Below are 21,196 nucleotides of genomic sequence, written 5' to 3'. Positions count from 1 at the left end.
GAACGTCTGTGTCTGTGTGTGTGTGTGTGTGTGTGTGTGTGTGTGTGTGTGTGTGTGTGTGTGTGTGTGTGTGTGTGTGTGTGTGTGTGTGTGTGTGTGTGTGTGTGTGTGTGTGTGTGTGTGTGTGTGTGGTGGGTCTTGTTAGTCTGCTAAACAGGTGGTCCACTGGGAGTGACTCCCTCTCAGATATGTGTCTGGCAGTCTTGTTACCAGTGTTAGAGCAGTGGATGCACTGTCCCGTCCAGCCTTGGTAAAAAAAAAATCACCATAAAAACGACACAGCTTGTTCTTCACCACCTAGCTCCGTCCGATCAATGACATAACCACTCACTTTTTTTTCAATATTAGCTGATCTACAAGCTTGTGGTGGGTGATCCCTGTTATCACCAATTTTTTTTGCAAATACAGCCGGTTCATCAACAAGGGTGTATAATATAACCCATTAAAACCGGGAAAGCATCTGTGTCATTTTAGATTTTAGCTAAATATATGTGTGTGTGTGTGTGTCACGATAAAAAAATATAGATCTGCTATTTTTGAGAATTTTTCTTTTTTGGTAAATCTTTGATTATATATATATTTAAAGTGATTTTTTAAAACTCAAATCTTTACATCTGGGGGTCCCTGGAACAAAAACATTTGAGACTGGGGTCGGCGACTAAATACATATAATGTTGGGGGGTCCTTGACATGAAGAAGTTTGAGCGCCACTGATATAGCAACAGACGCCTTTCATAAAACTGTTTAGAAGACATTTGTAGAATCGGCCCCAGGTCTCAGGTCTCAAAAACAAGAAATAAAAAGTTTGATTATTTTGCTGTTGAAACAAACTTTTTGGCAATAACTTCATTGGAAAAGCCTGTTTAGTTCCTGAGAGTCTCCTAGTTTCCCCATAGCATCCCACTCTTACATTCTTCATGGGCGCAACCCACACACTCGACTGTGCTGCTCATCCCACAAATGTGTGATCCTTACAAATGTGACACCATTTAAAAGAGAAAATAAACTATATATAACCCATTAAGACCTAAGGCCGATTCTACAAATGCCTTCTAAATCAGTAGTTCTCAAAGATTTTTGTGCCAAGGACCCCCACAATGATGTGTATTTGGCCACGGACCCCCATATGATAATGTTTTGTGCCAGGGACCCCTAGAAATAAATTCTTTTAAAAAAATCAAACACTTTCAAGATTTTTTTCGTGAGCAAAAATGGTAAAAGACAGATGCTTTCCCGGTTTTAATGGGTGAATAGCTAATTGGCCCTCTAATTGCTCGAGTCATTAGGCTTATGGTCAGAGGTTACTTAATCGCAACCGTCATAAGACGGCTAAATAGGTCATATTTGGCAACACTTCTCTCTCTGTCTCTGTGTGTCCTCATGTACAGGGTCACGTTCCACCTCCAGGGTCACCCAATCCTCTTCTTATCCCCCTGACTGAGGATAGAAGACGCACGCACGCACGCACGCACGCACGCACGCACGCACGCACGCACGCACGCACGCACGCACGCACGCACACACACAGTGCATGTCTAATGACAGTACCATGATAAAATGGAGCGTGGTTTTTTATACGTCAAATGTAAAGGTTTTCCCTCTACACCAGTGGTTTCCAAACTGGGTGTCGGGACCCTGGGGGGTCCCCAAATAATTTTTTGGGGGGGTCCCCATATGATTAGCTTAATGTGCAACATTGTTTCACTCAACAGTAAACATACCAACATACAGTATGTGTATACACTATACAGAGTGTCTGCACATTTCTAAGTTACAATTTAAAGACTTTTAAAAGGATCCCTCCCTAATAAGCAATACATGCCTTAATTATTATAATTTCCCTATAACAAAAATTAGAAATTAAAAACACCTTCAATATTGTATTTATTTTAGAAACAGTTTGTCTTTCACTCAATAGGGACCGCTCCTGTCGCAAGTTGATGCTGTCATAATTATGTCCATGTGTGGTCCAGCCCTATGGAATTTATGGAATGGCAAATAAGAAACAACTTAATACTTCCCAGGGTTAATATGAGCATACTTTTTAATAGTACATGCATTCCATACATTCCATAGGCCTGGACCACAAATGGACAAATGACATCATCAACTTGTGACAGGAGGTGTCCCTATTGAGTGAAATATGAACTATTTCAAAAAAAATATATATATTTAGGGGTTTTTAAATGTTTTATTTCAGTTATAGAAGGTAATTATATTGGATTACGGCAAATGAGGCTTACAGTATTAGCCAGGGATCCTTTAAAGACCTTTTTAATACCAAATTGACCAAATTGTAAAATTTTACAAAAGAAAGAGGCAAACATTGTGAAAATAGCAAAACTACAAGCTTGTAGTTTGGCTATTTTCGCAATATTTATCTGTGGAACCGAGTCAAACTAAATGTAATGCCTACAATTCCAAGTGCTTGTCAGGGTGGGGGGTCCCCAGTTAAAAATATTATTTTGGGGGGTCGCGGTCTGAAACGTTTGGGAACCCTTGCTCTACGGATATAAGCCCACAGGGAGTATTCAACGTGGCACACACACCTGCACCTCCTGACTTCATTAGACAGACACTTTGGCTGAAAAGGACCATGGTGTCTGTCATTAAGTGGATTGGGTTTGGAAGGAGTGACGTTCTCATGTGTTGTTCAAAGCCATTCTTTGCTATATGTGATACAATGTCATATCTCACATGTCAAATGTGAGATACAATGTCAAGTCTGTCTGTCTGTCTGTGAAATGTAGCCTGAGGCTACGAGCTCAATCGATGGTCTTGAAAGGCGGATCCAAAACACAGCCGCCCGGATTTGTGCGTGGCTTCCTATTGCTTCACCAATCTATGTCCCCGCCTCCCCTCCCCTCCCCTCCCCCCCCCGGCTTGTGCACGGAGCACGCTGACGTCACCAAATTTAGAGCGACGCCCCTCTGCACTCTGATTGGTTAGGAGATAACAAGGCTCAAGACCATCGTTCCTGCATGGCTCCCCCAGGCTTTTTTTCTTTTGTAACAAAAAAAAAAGCATGGGTTTCCGAGGCTAGTGAAATGTAACTGGTTAACAGCTTTCAGCCTGTCATCCCTGTTTCACAACAACATGAGTCATCTGTCTTCAACAGGGGGTCCGGGACCCCTAGAGGATCCTCAGAGTTACTAAATAGTTGTGTGATCGGAACTTTTTAGTTTGTAGGTCAGTTTCGCTTCTTCGACCTCATGCCATCTGGTCGGAGATACAGAACCTTAAAGTGGCAAAAGGTTCGTTTTAGCAGGAGTTTTGTCCCCTCAGCCATCGTGGCATTAAACCAACTGCCCCGTCCATAGGAGGGTTTTCTGTGTACAGTGGGGACCTCATGTTTTTGTCTTTGTGATATGTTGTTTTTGTTGTTATGTTGTTATGTTGTTTTTGTTGTTATTAACGAACAGACCTCGTGAAGACAATTTTCCCCTTGGGGACAATAAACATTATATTATTAGTTTGTATAGGTCAGAAATTTAGGGTGAAGAGGTTTTGGTGTAGAGGGAAAAAAGAGCTACAGAGCCAAAGGTCAAGTTTATTAAGCATTGAGGGTTTAAGTGATTAAATGTCTGAACATGCACATTAACACGGCCGTTGCCAACTTAATTTAGGGGCACTGCAGGAGGTGACTGGACCTACGTACAATACCAGAGTGGTGGAATGTACAGTACATTCATTCAGTACTCTACTGAAAAAAATATTTCAACTTACTTTTACTTTTCCTGATTCCTTGATACTTTATACTTCTACTACATCTCAGAATCAAATGTTTTCCTCCATTACATTTTGCTGACAGCTTTACTTCCTAGTTACTTTGAAGCTTCAAATTATTAATGATGAATCAAATTTATTATAATCAAAAATCTTCAGCATTTTTCTAAAACAACTGGTCTACAATCTCACAACGCCTCCCTGTATGAAGCTTTGTGAACAGGCAGAACAGCCAATTCTGAACAGCCAAAGTATTGAATATAGATTAAGTGGTGAATGATCAATAATTATAGTTCAAACACATGATGATAATAGATTCTGAAATTTGCATTTTGTGTAATGAGTACTTTTACTTGAGTTAGTGTACCCATTAAGACCTGAAGCAGATTCTACATGTCTCCTAAATCCCAACATTCTGAAAAACGTATGTTTCTATATCAGTGGTGCTCAAACTTTTTCATGTCAAGAACCCCCAAAATGATATGTATTTGGCTGCGGACCCCATCCATATATATATTCAAAGATTTGCAGAAATGTTCTCGATTTTTCAAAAATAGCAGATCCGCGCCATGAGCTTGTATATCTGCTATTTTTGAATAGCCAGAGTGTAAAATAATGCTTTTTAGCTCAAATAAAAAAATGACACAGATGCTTCTCCAGGTCTTAATGGGCTAAGTATATTTTGATGCTAATACTTTTGTTGACTATGTAACTTTTTTTAATCACTAAAATGTAATGTTGTCCAATCTGTAGAGTATGTTAATACAATATAACTTATACAATCGGGGTGGTTGTATTTGGTCTCCCTGCTCTTCTATTGAGACATTTAGATCCTGTCAAAGGTCATGTCTCACCTAGACACTGACACCTGATGGTCAAGATTCAATTTATCCCCTGAGCAAGCAGGCGGGCTCTATTAGCTCAATTGTAAAAAAGTCAGAAAACCGGGTTCAAATCCGGGGTAGAAGAGGAAAGTTACGTAGTGCAGCTTTAGCAAGAGCTTGTGACTAAATAATAACCACAGTGGATCCAATGGAACTCAGGTTCTTTGTCTTTTTCCGACAACGGCAACGATATTTGTCCGTTTTCATCGTATCCCTTTCTTTTTTGCGTGGTGTCACGGTGCTGAGCATGTATGTGTTGGACAGGGTGTCTGTGTGTATTTGTAAGTCAAAGCAGATAGATTTGGGCAGGGGGGCTGCATGTGTGCGTGTATGTGTGTGTGTGTGTGTGTGTGTGTGTGTGTGTGTGTGTGTGTGTGTGTGTGTGTGTGTGTGTGTGTGTGTGTGTGTGTGTGTGTGTGTGTGTGTGTGTGTGTGTGTGTGTGTGTGTGTGTGTGTGTGTGTGTGTGCGTGCAGGTTCACAGCTGTGTTTGACAGCCTGTCAGCACTTTGCTTGTGGAGTGCATTCATCAATAACCGGGGCCTGCCCGGCCTGCTTGCTTTGTCTGCTGTTTTAAAACCACATTTGCATATTAAATGGTCCGTGTCCACTGGACACTGCAGCAGGTGACTATACATGATGTCATGAATACAATTTTTACTCCATAGGCAGTATAGTTCTCAAACTTTTGTATGTCAAGGACCCCCAAATGTTATTTATTTGGCCGCAGACCCCCATCTCACAAGGTTTTGTGCCAGGGACCCCCATAAGAGAAGATTTATGTAAAAAATTAAAATAAAAAGCTAATTTATAAAAAAATGTCCAAACAGCTGTGGGTCATCAACATGTCCGTACACGGACAAACACGTCCGTGGCAAGACATGTCTATGTCCGTGGCACATTTTTTATTTTGATTTTTTTTATAGATATAGCCTATATATTTTCTTCATTATAATGTACAAACATATAAAAATGCGTTTTAATAACTTTGGTGACTCGTAAAGTAACATTCTCATTACATGTGTTGCAGGAGATTTTTAGTAGGCCTATTACACATGGTACCTGTACACACAATTGCATCAGGTGAAGACAACAAGACAGCTAAAGGAAATGATTGCTAATAGCTGCCTCAATTCTGTGAAAGTAGCTAAATGTGCTTAAAAAAAGGTAATATTGCCAGAATCACATAGGCCTAGCCCTAAATATATAATAATAGACTCCTGATGTGCCATATTGTCTACTCTATTCCACAGCACTACACATTTTAAAACAAGCCACCATCAAATAAATAGATCAAATATTATTTGGGGGGGAAAGCCGATCTACAAGCTGGATTATTATTATCCAAATCAATCAATCACAACACAGCATGTTGTGAGCTTGTAGATCAGTAATTTTCCTATCTTTTTAGCCTATAATGACATGCCCAACATTGGGATGTTAGGGTTAAAGTGGTAGCTATACTTTAGAAAACCTGGAGACTGGGAAGTTATCCACTGTGTACTGGCAGGTGGCAGTCCTGAGACAGGCATTAAATGTGGAATGGTCCAAGTATATTTCATGCTTGGGATTTCAATAATTGACAACTATAATAACACTCCACAATCATAATCCACGGAAACCCTCCATCCACAGCCTAGGACCCCCTCCAACCTAAAAGTCAGCTCACGTGACTATTGTGACACTGCATTCAATTAAAATCCTGGCATGCCCTTCATTAATCACTCATCATGTACAATATCCTTTTTGTCTCTCAAGTTTCCTTGTTCCAGTGTTCCATTGGCATTTTATCCTTGACGTTTCCGTGAGAAGCATTTAACATGTAATTATTATGTCTAATAAATCAAAACAAATCAAGTGTAGCTTGTAGGGTGTGTCTTTTTTCCATTGTTACATGTGCATGCCTTGGACTTTCTCATCAACAGAGAATACATGATCACCTTAATGGAATCCACTAGCTACCGTACATTGCCAAACCAAATGGTTAGCTTGTAGAACTTGATCTCCTTCTGTCCTTAAGTAACACTGTCTTTTGAAAAGCCAGCAATCTCTATATTAGCCTTGCAGTGGCCCTTTTGAGGTTGAAGCACTGTCTGTACTGATGAGACTCAATTATTATTATCCAAAATAATTAGGATTTAATCTGTTGGTGGTTAAAGGTAGGGTAAGTGATATTTTGTGGTAATTTTTTTGTTTTTGTTAAAAGGTGAAAGTACTATATTCTGATAGTAATCATTGCTACAGAGCGTTTGTTCGGTCACAGGGGTCTCTCCAGCTCTTTAGTAAACAGAATATAAATACATTTTTAGGTAGGTGACAACATTTAAGCCAATCAGGAGATAGCACTGAAAATGCATTTTCTGTTTAATAAAGAGCTGGAGAGACGTGGGAGACTCCTTTTACTGAACAAACACTCTATAGCAATGAGTACTATCAGAATATAGAGCTATTTAACACTTATTTTAACAAAAGTAAATCACTTACCCCACCTTTAAGTGGCTCAGTAGTTAATGCAGACATGCTATTGTTTTAAAATGTGCAGCACATTGGAATAGACCCTATGACACATTAGGCGTCCATTAGTATACATTTAGGGCTAGGCCAATGTGTTTTTGGTAAGACGATTATTTTGCATGTCCGTGGCAAAAAGGAAAAATGAATGAAAAATGTCCATCACAAGCTGCTATGGTGAAGACCCCTGAGCTGTGGGCTTATCTGCTATTTTTAAATAACCAACGTATGAGTGGATAAACTGGTTAAAATGATTGTGATGCTATGTTAACTTTTGCTGGACACCCCCCCAGAGCCAAAATAGTAACCACTTAAGCCATATTGTCAATAAGAAAGAAAGAAATACAGTATGTGTGTGTGGTTGTGTGTGTGTGTGTGTGTGTGTGTGTGTGTGTGTGTGTGTGTGTGTGTGTGTGTGTGTGTGTGTGTGTGTGTGTGTGTGTGTGTGTGTGTGTGTGTGTGTGTGTGTGTGTGTGTGTGTGTGTGTGTGTGTGTGTACGTGTGTGTGTGTGTGTGTGTGTGTGTGTGTGTGTGTGTGTGTGTGTGTGTGTGTGTGTGTGTGTGTGTGTGTTGTGTACGTGCGAGCGAGCGTGTATAAAGTAGTAAGACATTTTATACTTGTGAACACATCAGCATTTTAGAACGCCGATTTTATGAATGCCGTTTTTACAATATTTTGCCATTTTAAACACAAACCTGAAAAGGATACATTGTGAGCTTGCAGATCGTCTATTTTCAGTATTCGACACAACGCAACTAAATATAAATCAGGCATAACTGTAACCCCAACCCCTAAACCTAATTGTAAACCTAACTCACCAAATCAGTTTCAACCATAAAACAACAATCCTTTCTCGTGAGGACCAGGAAAATGGTCCTCTTTATGTCTATTTCTCAAACTCTACTATACCTGAGGGGACATTTGCCTCTCACACGTGTGTGCGCGTAGCTGTGTGTTTGTATGATTCCAATAATTTTTCTAAATAGGGTTTAAGAATCATTTAGCAACTAGTGAATGGATGAAAGGGGTGTTCTACCATGATGGATGAAGCTATCACATTGCCTTTGAAGTGGCTCCCTGCTGCCTGCGGGCGTTTTAAGGGTTAGGCCCAAATAAATTTCATCCCACTCTCATGTTTGACACCCCACCCAGGGGCAGGCCCGACAGCCCATAATAGAAACCTGATCTGAGGCTACTGAAAAACACACTGTTTTGGGAAGCGGAATTTGGTGCACAGTTGAATCCTCTGTGTCAATTGTAACTCTGGGAGTGTCCAGGTGGTGTGTAGACTACGTGCATTATTTCTTTTTTAACCCATTCAAGCCGGGAACGCATCTTGTAGATCTGCAATTTTTTGGAAAGATTTGGACATTTTGTGCAAATCTTTGAACATATATTTTTAAAGCAAACATTTGTAACTCAAATCTTTTTTTGAAAAAACTAATGTTGCTGTAAGTGGTTCTCAAACTTTTCCATGTCAAGGACCATCCAAAATTATATGTATTTGGCCGTAGACCCCCATCTCAAAATATTCTGTTCCGGGGACCCCCAGAAGTTGTAACATGACTTAAAAATGTTCGCTTAAAAAAATATATATTCAAAGATTTGCACACATTTTTGCTATTTAAAAAAAAAGTTCATAGCGCGGTACTCGGTGCCGCGCTATGAGCTTGTATATCTGCTATTTTTGAATAGCCAAAGAAATCTTAACGTTCTGTCCGAGATGGATTGCTGAGGTGGAGCGCCACAGCTCCAATACTTACTGCAGGACTTGCCGCCACCCAAGCCGTACTCACACGCTGAGTTGGCGTTGCCCGGGATCCTGATTGGATAAAATTGGTATCCTGACCTGAAAATGCATTTTCTGTTTAATAAAGAGCTGGAGAGACGTGGAGACTCCTGTTACTGAACAAACACTCTATAGCAATGGGTACTATCAGAATATACAGCTATTTAACACTTACTTTAACCAAAGAAAATCACTTACCCTTCCTTTAATGGAAATAAGTCATTTAGCCTATTGCAACTTGGAAACGTTTGAAATGTACTTATCGTTGAATTTGTATTTCATTTCTTTATATTCATATTTATCTTGGTTTGGGCCTTGACTCTTCCTACCTCTCCAGTATTTCTAAGAAATTCTCTGATCTTATCTAACCTTATCTTATCTACTGTAACTACAAAGGCCGTTTGAACCAGGTACAAAATAACATTCTCTTTGAGCGGAATCGAGAGAGAAAACAGATCAGAGCACAAAATGCAGACATTCTCGACGACATTTCCCATTACACCAAAGCCACTGGGAAAAAGCTTCATTCAGCGGTCACAATGGCCATTCTATTGGATGACAAATCGTAATTATGTCTGGGCTGCCTGCGATTGTCTGACATGGCCTTCAAAACTGTGTTGAATTGACGACATTCCTTTTTGCTTTCATCCCCCGCAGCTGGCTCAATAAGGCTTCCATGCAAGCCAAGATGTCTTTTTCATTTGCCTCCTACATGGCATACCCTCTTATGTCCCCAAAAATCCCGATACGTCCTTGAACTGCTTGTGGGAAGAAAGACGGGGCTGCAATAAGCCTTGCACAATCAACATTCTCTCTCAGTCAATCTAGTAAACAACTAACGCTGGTTCTTTTTCCCCCCCTGAATCTGTGATACAAATGGTGAAAACGGAGCTGTCCTCTGATCAAGTCCAGTCCAACCTTGATCCGAGGTCGAGAGAAACACACAAAAGCAGTGGTGGAAAAAGTACTCAATTCTTGTACTTACGTAAAAGTATCAATACTGCAATGTAGAAATACTAGTAAAGTAAAAGTCCACAATTCAAAATGTACTTGAGTAAAATTACAGAAGTATTGGCATCAAAATGTACTTAAAATACCAAAAGTAAAAGTACTCATTTTGCAGAAATGTCCCATTTTTTTTCAAAATGTATCGAAATCTTTTGAAAATAGCAGATCTAAAAGCTCACAATGCATCGCATTGTGAGCTTGTAGATCTGCTATTTTCAAATGGCCAAAATGTATATAGGGCTGAAGTGGTTAACGTATGTTTTGTAATAATAATCAATCTACAAAGTAACTAGTAACTAAAGTAACTAGTAACTAAACTAAAGTAACTAGTTATTAAACTAAGTACAGTACTTAAGTAAATGTACTTAGTTACTTTCCACCTATAGGGACATAGTCTCTCTCACTCATCTCGAGGGAGATTTATATTTGGTAGCACGCTGGTGTCGCGTACCGGAAATACCCAATTTACAAGCTCACAACAGTGTGTGTGTGTCTGTCTGTGTCTGTCTGTGAATCTCTGTGTGTGTGTGTGTGTGTGTGTGTGTGTGTGTGTGTGTGTGTGTGTGTGTGTGTGTGTGTGTGTGTGTGTGTGTGTGTGTGTGTGTGTGTGTGTGTGTGTGTGTGTGTGTGTGTGTGTGTGTGTGTGTGTGTGTGCGTGCGTGCGTGTGTGTGTGTGTGTCTCTGTCATCTGCATATCTCGAAAACCGTCTGACCGATTGACTTCAAACTTGGTGTGTTTATCACCAATTAAGGGCAGTGCTGAGTGGGAGGTCGCTTACGCTATGCATATTCCGGAAATACATGAGGAAAATATATGAACCTGATATATCTATGCATATACTGGAAGTATCTATACAAATCTAAGAACCTGATATGGTTATGAATATAACGAAAATTTACCACAAATATCTATGGATATCTATGAACCAGATATACAGCATCTACATTATGATTATCCTATATTAAAGGTAGGGTAAGTGATTTACTTTAGTTAAGATACGTGTTAAATAGCTCTATATTCTGATAGTAATCTTTGCTATAGAGTGTTTGTTCAGTAAAAGGAGTCTCCCATGTCTCTCCAGCTCTTCATTAAAGGAGAAATCCGGACATTTTAAGTGTTATCTTTGATGTGTAGTAGAGAAAAAACTAACTTTGCATCGGTTATAATAGACGATTTTCACTCTTACACGGGCTCCCATTATGCCAACGGAGGGGGTCGCCAGACTGGACGACAGGGGACTCTCTGGAATAACTCAACGTCCCTTTCAATGTTGGTGAGTGATTAGCGACACATCAAAGATAACACTTAAAATGTCCGGATCTCTCCTTTAAACAGAAAATGCATTTTCAGTGCTCTTTCCTGATTGGCTTAAATTTTGTCACCTACCTGAAAATGTATTTATATTGTGTTTACTAAAGAGCTGGAGAGACCCCTGTGACCGAACAAACACTCTGTAGCAATGATTACTATAGTACTTTAACCTTTTTAACGAAAAAATAACAAAAAAAAGAAATCACTTACCCTATAAAATTTACTAATGGGGGCGGACCTCTGACCTTATTCTGACTCAGCCATAAACAAACCACGCCCACAAATTTTGATTTAGTTTTAGTCATGTTTTTTTGAATAAAATTCCATTTAGTTTTAGTAATATTTTGGTCGCCTGAAATGTTTAACTTTTTGTCTAGTTTTAGTCGACTAAATATCATAAGATTTTAGTCGACTAAAATCTACAGTTGATTTAGTCGACTAAAATGTATTTTGGCGGTGCCTTGATGGCGTCGCAATGACACTTAGTTGCATGCTGAAAATAGCAGATCTACAAGCTCACAACGCGTCGCGCTGCGACGCGTTGTGAGCTTGTAGATCTGCTATTTTCAGAGCGCAACACCCGTTCTACTGGATCTCTTCTCCAATAGTCCCTCACTAACATTTTAGTCTAGTTTCCATTTGTTGACGAAATTGTCAATGTATATTTAGTCTTAGTTTTAGTCATCATAGCTTAGTTTTTATATCTTATGTAGTTTTCGCCTGAAAAAAGGTAGTCGACGAACATTTTTCAACGAACATTTTTCGTCATAGTTTTAGTAGGCGAAATCAACACTGCTCGCTGGGTATGTGCAGGAGTTGCTAATCGGTATGGACAGAGCGGGAGCCGGTCTGTCAGCCCACTGGTGCAAATTCCACCCTGACACTGACAGCCATGGAGGTGGATTTTATTCACTAACCCGGGGTGAGAGGTCGCCATCACAATCAATGGCCACTAAAAAAGAAGCGGATAGGAGAGGCCAGAGCGCTGTGTTCCTCTGTTATTGATGGGTCATTACACCCTGGAATGTCTCGCCACGCTTCATTCTATTCATACACTGTCGAATCACCGATGTTCATTTCACTCTGAGAGTGTACAAATGGAACCAAATGGACCCTCTCAGAGTTACATTAACACTGAGGGCCCTATTTTACCTTATGACTAATCTTATTAGGCTTTTTTTTATTTTTTTCTCGATCGATCTACAAGCTATTTTCACTATTCTATTCTAAAATAAAAAATGCCTATTGCCTAATGAGATTAGTCATAAGGCATAAGGCGCTGCGCAAAATAGGGCCCTGAGACCCTGAAAAAAGTGTTAATTTCACTCACAGAGTTTACAGACCCATGCATATTGAGCAAGAGGACAGGATCTTAGCTAAGTGATGTGTGGGCCCCGAACACTTTCAAGGATTTCAAGTGGGCCCTGGTCCAGAAAAAGTTTAAGAATCACTAATTTACAATTTACAAGACTCCCTCTTGCTGCCCCAGAACGGTGCAAAACATGCCCCCTTCTTTTTTATCACACGTCGAGGGGCCCCTGTAACACAGAGCTAAAAGTGATTTAACTTCACCAATGCTACAAATGTCACTGAGTTTTTTGTTTGTTTGTTTTTTTACCAAATAAGGCACAAATGCTCTCGAGCATCATCTGACAATGACCATCAAACAGGGTCGTCATACTCCATACCGTGTGCCTGTATTTATCTTTAAAAAAAAGTGGACAGAGCCTATTTCTTACAGGAAATGCCATATATCATGTACGCAACATTCAATCATCCCCAAATTAGAATTGCATGTTGTCGAAGAGCCTCTAAGAGAACACACCTCCAATGGCACTTTCACGTCTGCCCATAGGGGGCGCCACCAACGTGAACAGTTGCACTGTCTGTCTTACAAACCTCTCCCCCGCAGCTTCCTCAGGTCCTAAGGAAGCTGGAGGCCATCAGGGCCAACCACTCCCACCCCCTGACACCGTCCACATGGAGACTTAAAGGCATACTAGGTAACGTTTTCAACAAAACTAAAGTTAAATTGTATATCTTTTGTGAGTGGCAAAAGTTTCACAACACCCACTCCATGAATTTCACCCCCGGAAGCCTTTTATTTATATATTTTCTATTGAACGTGGACGGGGGGGACTTTCCTGGGAAAATGACGTTCCTGGCCAACGTCATGACGTCGTGGCCGACGTCCTGGCCGACGTCATGACGTCGGCCAGGAACACCACAACGGTTTCCTGTTTGGCCAGGAACTTTCGCGCTAATAACAAAAAGGAACCTCACGCTGATTTTAAGAGAATGTAGGATTGGAAGATCGAAAAAGAACAGAAAAAGAAAGCACAGCTCATGGTAACTAATGCTCCACTGGCTAAGAGAAACGATCCGTAGATAGTATAAAACAATTAAAAGATCGCTTTTTGAAACGCTTCCGGCTTCCGGTGAAAACGAATGGAATTCTGGGTAATCGAGGACTACGGAAATTGTATGCAGTGACGGTAGTGACCAGCAGAGGTTGCTAAAAATCGTTATTTGTGATTCTGCATTGTACAACTTTAAGGGTGAGTTAGCAATAGGAAGGACTTATTCTTCTACCCCAAGCTGAGGCTGGGGGGCCGTCGTCCGTCCTTTATACCGTTTGCCATGAGAATACATAACGAACGAGGCACGTATTAGGGCAAACGGTAAAGGACTCTCTGTGACCTGCAAGCATTAGATGGTGTGTGTTTATTGTGACATCCACCTGTAATGTTACCTGTGGTCTGTGCTGATGTCATAACTACTATTTTTGTACTGTATACACTTTGACAGCTCATACTGTCATGTAAAAATGTTTTCATGTTATGTAATGTGATGTATTTCTGTGTGGACCCTGTTGTGATATTGATAAGGCTGCCCCCTGGGGGCACGCAGTGGGTTCTGAATAAAGATGGCGGACGGATAAGACACAGACCCGGGTCTCTCTCGTATTATTGCATGGTGTCAGAAGTAAAAACGACAATTTTACAGAAACATGGACTCATTAAAACCACCACAGACACTGTGTCTCGACGGGAACACAGCTGAGAACTGGAGAAGAGGGATTCAACGCTTCAAGTTGTTTATGTGTGCCAGCGAAAAGGACAAAAAAGCTGAGAAACTACAATGTGCCATGCTCCTTCACTGTGCCGGGGAGCAGGCACAGGAGCTGTATAACACGTTCACATTCGTAGATGCAGAGAAGGATAAGATCGCACCTCTCATCAAAAGGTTTGAGGACTACTGTACACCCAGGAAGAACACAACATACAAGCGTCATGTGTTCAACAACCGGGTTCAGAAACCAGATGAGACGATAGATCAATGTCACAGACCTACGGATTTTGTCAAAAAACTGTGAGTATGGAGATTTATTGGATGGAATTATCAGAGATCGGATCATAGAAGGAATAAGAGACAATGACACTCGTAGAAGATTGTTGAGAGAAGACAAGCTAACTTTGATAAAGTGCATTGACATGTGTCGTGCTGCAGAGTGCACACAACAACAGATGCAGAGTTTCACCACCGGTGGTGCTCGCTCTGATAGTACTGACACTGAGAACGTAAACGCAGTAACACATGGACAAGACGCGCATGCGCAGAGAGGCAGAGGGCGCTACAGCACCAGAGGCAGAGAGGCTCCGACAGTAAGATCACAACGTGAAAGGAGGAATGATTACACTGAACGAGAGAGACCCGGGTCTGTGTCTTATCCGTCTGCCATCTTTATTCAGAACCCACTGCGTGCCCCCAGGGGGCAGCCTTATCAATATCACAACAGACCCCGGGAAGAGTAGCTGCTGCTAAGGTAGTAGCTAATGGGATCCAAATAAACACACAAATGTATCTGTCTGTCTGTCTGTCTGTCTGTCTGTCTGTCTGTCTGTCTGTCTGTCTGTCTGTCTGTCTGTCTGTCTGTCTGTCTGTCTGTCTGTCTGTCTGTCTGTCTGTCTGTCTGTCTGTCTGTCTATCTATCTATCTATCTATCTATCTATCTATCTATCTATCTATCTATCTATCTATCTATCTAGGCTGCCCCCACGACTAACACAGCCCTGGGTACAGTGGGTAGGCAATCCGGCCTGGCGGAGATCTGTGCTCAGAGGGGCGCACCATTCTAGTCTTTTTTTCTCCAGATCACCACCATAGTGGCAGATAGACTACCGACAAATAATCTTCAGCTTAATAAAAGTAATGGATTGGATTCGAAACTCTCGAGTGTAGTGGTTTGCTTACACGTCAGCAACCACACAAGTATTAATTACAAAAAGATCATCAGTCACTCCATGGCATGATGTAAGTGAGGAGGACACCCAAAACCTTGTCGACATGTAATGAGGCATCAGCGCTAATGGAGTGTTTGGAGAGCACTTTTTAGAGCTGTGTACAACATGTTTGAAAACATGAGTGCATTTTAACTTTATTTTATTTTTATTTATTTTTTCAGGCCGTGACCCCCAAAAATAATCATATTTGAACTGGGGTACCCCCCACCCTGACACTTGGAATTGTAGGCATTATATTTAGTTTGACTCGGTTCCACAGATAAATATTGTGAAAATAGCAGAACTACGAGGCATTGTGATAAATAAAAATACAAATAAATACATTTAAATTAAAATGGTCATTAAATTGTCACTTTACAGTAGAAATGTGCAGATACCCTGTATACACTTATACTGTATGTTGGTTTGTTTACTGCTGAGTGAGAAAACAATGTTGCACATTAAGCTAATCATCTGGGGACCCTCAAAAATCTTTTGGGGAGCGCCCTGGGGGTCCCGACGCCCAGTTTGGGAAGCACTGCTCTAATGCAGCCTGACAGTGAGTCGTGGGTTCGATTCCCGTGCCGGACGACCTTTGCTGTGCGTCACTCCCCGTCTCTCCCTGTGTCTCCAGTGTTCTATCCAAATAAAGGCAGAAAAGTCCAAATTTATTACATTAACCACTTTAGCCCTATGTTATACCTGGCTATTGGAAAATAGCCGATCTACAAGTCGTGATGCGACGCGTTGTGAGCTTGTAGATCTGCTATTTTCAAACATTTTAGTACTTTTACTTTTGGTACTGTAAAAGTACATTTTGATACCAATGTACTTTTACTCAAGTACATTTTTATTTCCGGACTTTTACTTATAACAGAGTACTTCTACGTTGCAGTATTGATACTTTTACTTAAGTAGTTAAATAGTGTGATATTTGTTTGGTTAAAGTCAAGTTTTTTGTTAAAATGTAAAAGCTCTAGGCCTATTCTGATTGTAATAACTGCTGTAGCATGTTTGCTCAGTAACAGGGGTCTCCCAGTCCCTACATCTCTTTAATAAACAGACAATACATGTTCAGGTGGGTCACCAATTTCAACCCTTTTATCAGCTTCAATTTTCCAATTCAAAATGTCCCCCCCCCCTGTTCTCTCTCCTGATTGGATAAAATGTGTCCCCGGTAATCCGTATCCCGACCGGAAAAATATGTTTGTTTATTGAAGAGCTGGAGAGAAGGGCAGACCCCTGTTATTGAACAAACACTCTATAGCCGGAACACAAGCAATGAACTGATCATTAAAATAAACATGCTGAAAATGCACACGGCAGCCTGTCGTGCACTTAAGCCTGCTGCGTTAAGCGGTCAGATTGGTGGGCCGCGGACATTTTCGAGATGTTCATGGGTGGGTGGGCCCTGATCCAGAAAAGGTTGATATCCACTGCTCTAAAGCAACGATTACTATCAGAATATAGAGCTATTTAAAGCAGCACTATGTAACTTTCCACTTCCTGCGCAAGTGCAGACATTTTTACCATTGAGCTAATAGAGCCTTGCTCAGGGGATACATTGAATCTTGACCATCAGGTCAATTTTTTTGTCAGATCCTGATTCCTTTGTCTAGGAGACATGACCTTTGACACGATCTAAATGTCTCAATAGAAGAGCGGGGAGACAAAATACAACCACCCCAATTGTATACAGTAAGTTATATTGTATTAACATACTCTTAAAGATTGGACAAAATGTCATTGTATTCATAATATTTTTTTCAAAATATCACTCAATCCACCTTTAAAAATAAAGAGTTTATTTTTCATCCCCCATTCTAGTGGGAGTTCTTTGTCACTTCCCACAACAAAGGTGACTTGTGGCCGGGGGTTGAGTGGTCCAGATCTAATCATGCCAACATCCTTAAATATTTAATTGAATTTGCTGTTTGGCCGATGACCTCTGACCCCAGAGGAACAGTAATCTGATCACCGGGTCATGTGACTTTTCAATACCCTAATGAGGGGGCTTTAGGTTAAAGTGGACAGTGGCCTCCAGGCTGATCCACTACTCCACTGCGTCTCAACATGGGGCCCAGGGACCCCTGGGGGTCCTTGGTGGGGGGCTCCAGGGGGTCCCCAGCTAAATGATTGATAGTTAGAAACCAAATGTGTAACTCTGAGAACGTATACAAATGGAACCAAATGGACCCTTACGGGTCCATTTGGTTCCATTTGTATACGCTCTCAGAGTTAATGCATTAAGTATTTTTTGGGGTTAAAATAAGTTAATTTAATTTAAATAGCTTTATATTCTGATAGTACTCAATGCTATAGAGTGTTTGTTCAGTAACAGTAGTCTCCACGTCTCTCGGGATACCGAGGTTCGGGATACCAATTTGGTCCAATCAGGAGAGAGAACTCATACTCACAGGATACAGGATGCTGATGAAATTGGAAGTGATGACAAAGACAAATGAGCAGACACAATTGGAACTGGAACACTACAAAATTTAAGCTCATAATACACTCTCCTGATTGGCTGGAAATAGCAACCCACCAGAAAATGTACCTTCTGTTCATTAAAGAGGTGGAGCGACAGTGAGAGCCCTGTTACTGAACAAGCACTCCGTGATTACTATCACAATCTAGAACAAATATCACTTACGTACACCCTACCTTTAAATTAACGTTGAGAGATTTACAGTGTAGATTGGGGGTCACAGAGATCAAGAAATGGTGTCAAATGAGGGTCTGTGGTCTAATGCACCCCAGCCCAATGTTGGACCCATTTGTTGGTCACGGACAGATTTTTATGGGTCACAAATTCATATCCCTTCAATTTTTGTTTCCTACATTTTGTTTTTAGTTATTAAGATTTCAAAACACGGTGGCGCAGTCGGTAGCGCTGTCGCCTCACAGCTAGAAGGTCCTGGTTTCGATTCCCGCCGGGGACGCTGTGGGCGCTGGGGGCGTGTCTTCTCCTCTGCGTTATCAGCGCCCATACCCTAGGTGGGGTTGGTGAAAGGGCCTACTCTGTGTGGAGTTTGCATGTTCTCCCTGTGTCCTACCAGGGAAACTCCCCCCTGTCAGGTGACAAGAAGGTCAGTTGGCTCTCATGCATTGAAGGAAGCATGAGCTCGGCCCTGGCCTCCCTTGGCTGAAGGGGACTGCGCTGGTGTAGGGCAGGTGTAGCGCCCAGGATCACTTAGGAAATTGGCACCGGGTGAAAAAAATGGGTTAAAAAAATCGCAGGATAACATTTTTAAAGAAGATTTCAAAACATTTTGCAAAGAAATAAAGAAATGCAAAAAATTCAAAGATATTACATAAATTAGAAATCAATGTTTAAAATAGTGAAAATAGCCGATCTACAAGCTCACAAGGTGTCGCATTCTCTTTTGGGCCTCGAGCTAAAACGTTTAAGGAACCACTGGTCTGATGCATATCAAACCAGGGGTCCTCAACATTTAAGAGGTTGAGAATCACTGCACTATACTCTCTGATTCCAAGTCTGCACGATGGAAGCCAACAACATCCATGGCATTCCAACAGGGTGCTGATGGTGTGGACGTCACAGCACTGCTGCTGTATGTGTCACTCATTACAGTGACGGCTTCACCACAGTGGGCACAACCTGGACAGCCTGAATGAATGATGTCAAACACTCCCCCAGACTCCTGACACCTCTCTCTCTTTCAACACACACACGCACACGCACACACACACACACACACACACACACACACACACACACACACACACACACACACACACACACACACACACACACACACACACACACACACACACACACACACACACACACACACACACACACACACACACTCACACACACACACACACACACACACACACACACACACACACACACACATAAAACAACCACCAGACAGTGGTGGAAGAAGTACTGTTTTTTTTTTTGCAATACCACAAGTTATAAATAAGTAGTATATTGATACAATTAAAGAGATAGTTCACCATTTTTTTTATTTTTTATTATCAATTATTTACTTAATTTATCGATAATTTTTTTTTTTTGTCTTTTTTAAAATTTTATTTCACCTTTTTGTTTTTTTCTCCTGAAAATCTTTAAAAACTTTTTCGAATAGTTCAATGTTTTGTAACAATAATAGAAATCTACAAAGTAACTTTGTAATTAAACATTTCTAATGATTGTAGTGGAGTAAAACAAGTGTGATATTTGCCCTCTGAGCTGTACACAAGTTTAATAAAAAGTAAAATGTAAAATGTTACCTCACTTTATATTTTTTTAGTCGCACTGCAACGAGTTGTGAGCTTGTAGATCAGCTATTTGAGCTTGTAGATCAGCTATTTTCGGAGCATGACTAACACCCGCACACAAGCAAACATAAAATGTCTTTGTTCTACTGGATCTTTTCTCCACTATAATCCCTCACTGACATTTTAGTTTATATTCGTTGACGAAATTGTCAATATATTTAGCCATAGTTTTTGTCATTATTGCTTACTTTTTAATTAGTTTGTATTTAGTTTTTCGTCCGTGAAAAAAGCTAGTCGACGAATATTTTTTTGTCATGGTTTTAATCGACAAAATGAACACCGGACGTCACCACCATCTGCTCATTAAAGTGAGACTTTGCCACAGTAGGCACAACCTGGACAGCCTGAATGATGTCAAGCAGTCCCCCAAAACTCCTGACACTTCTCTCTCTCTCCACACACACACACACACACACACACACACACACACACACACACACACACACACACACACACACACACACACACACACACACACACACACACACACACACACACACACACACACACACACACACACACACACACACACACACAAACAGCCCTCACTCCACCACCTTCAGCCGCAGACGGATGGTCTGCCTCATTTTATAGTAGCATTATTGATCAGCGCGGTGCTTGTCAGTGATGCATAAAATTAACACTGTGTTATAGAGCCATGGATTTCTGTCAACGCCAGGACAAGATAAGCCATTATCGGACGACCGGCCCCTAATTTGTTTTTGTTTATACAGAAGTATAAAGTAACACCGCAACGAGCACCCAATAATAACTCTATTACCTGCGGATCCCACTAAGCTTATTGATGGAAGCCCATCTTGGCTTCCCAGCTCCTAATTACATCAGCCTTTTCTCTCAGCCTTAATTAAGCAATCTTTACTCCATTTTAGCGGCTTAACGCGCCGCGCAATGAAACGCCATTAGTTAAATTGCCCGCATTTACAGAATTAAGACTTTCAGGGCCGTATTTTACACTCAGATAAAAAACAGAAACGCAACACCTAATTGACCATTTCCTTCAATTTTATGCAGCTGTGTTATAATAAATAACAATCTGTGACGTGATTGGTTGCTGTCGTGCAGGAAGTGTTCTGTTTCCATGGCGATATGATGCTCAGTCATGTGTGCTACAATATCGGACAAAAAAAAAAGGGAATGGGTTTTCTAATCAAATTTACCACAAAATAGGAGACATTTAAATAGGAATGGATCATTTGAGGATTCAATCTTGTATCTGTAAAAGTGTGTTAAAATAGTCATTGTTTCAAAAAAGTGTTCATTTGAATCTAAGTCTCTACAAATGGACCCATGGGTCCATTTGGTTAATATTAATTAATATCTAAGTTAATTAAAAAAAGGATGTAAGTGATACG

At 40.8% G+C, this 21,196-nt stretch overlaps 1 protein-coding gene across 1 annotated transcript in view; it reads left to right on the top strand.

Annotated features, from left to right (window-relative positions):
* Window positions 1-21,196, top strand: part of npr3 (natriuretic peptide receptor 3) — a 371,704-nt gene that overhangs the window by 236,263 nt on the left and 114,245 nt on the right. The window lies entirely within an intron of this gene.

The sequence above is a fragment of the Gymnoscopelus braueri genome (genome assembly GCF_963280865.1).
Source record: "Gymnoscopelus braueri genome assembly, chromosome: 7".
NCBI lineage: Eukaryota > Metazoa > Chordata > Actinopteri > Myctophiformes > Myctophidae > Gymnoscopelus > Gymnoscopelus braueri.
This window is presented reverse-complemented; position numbering and strand designations above follow the sequence as displayed.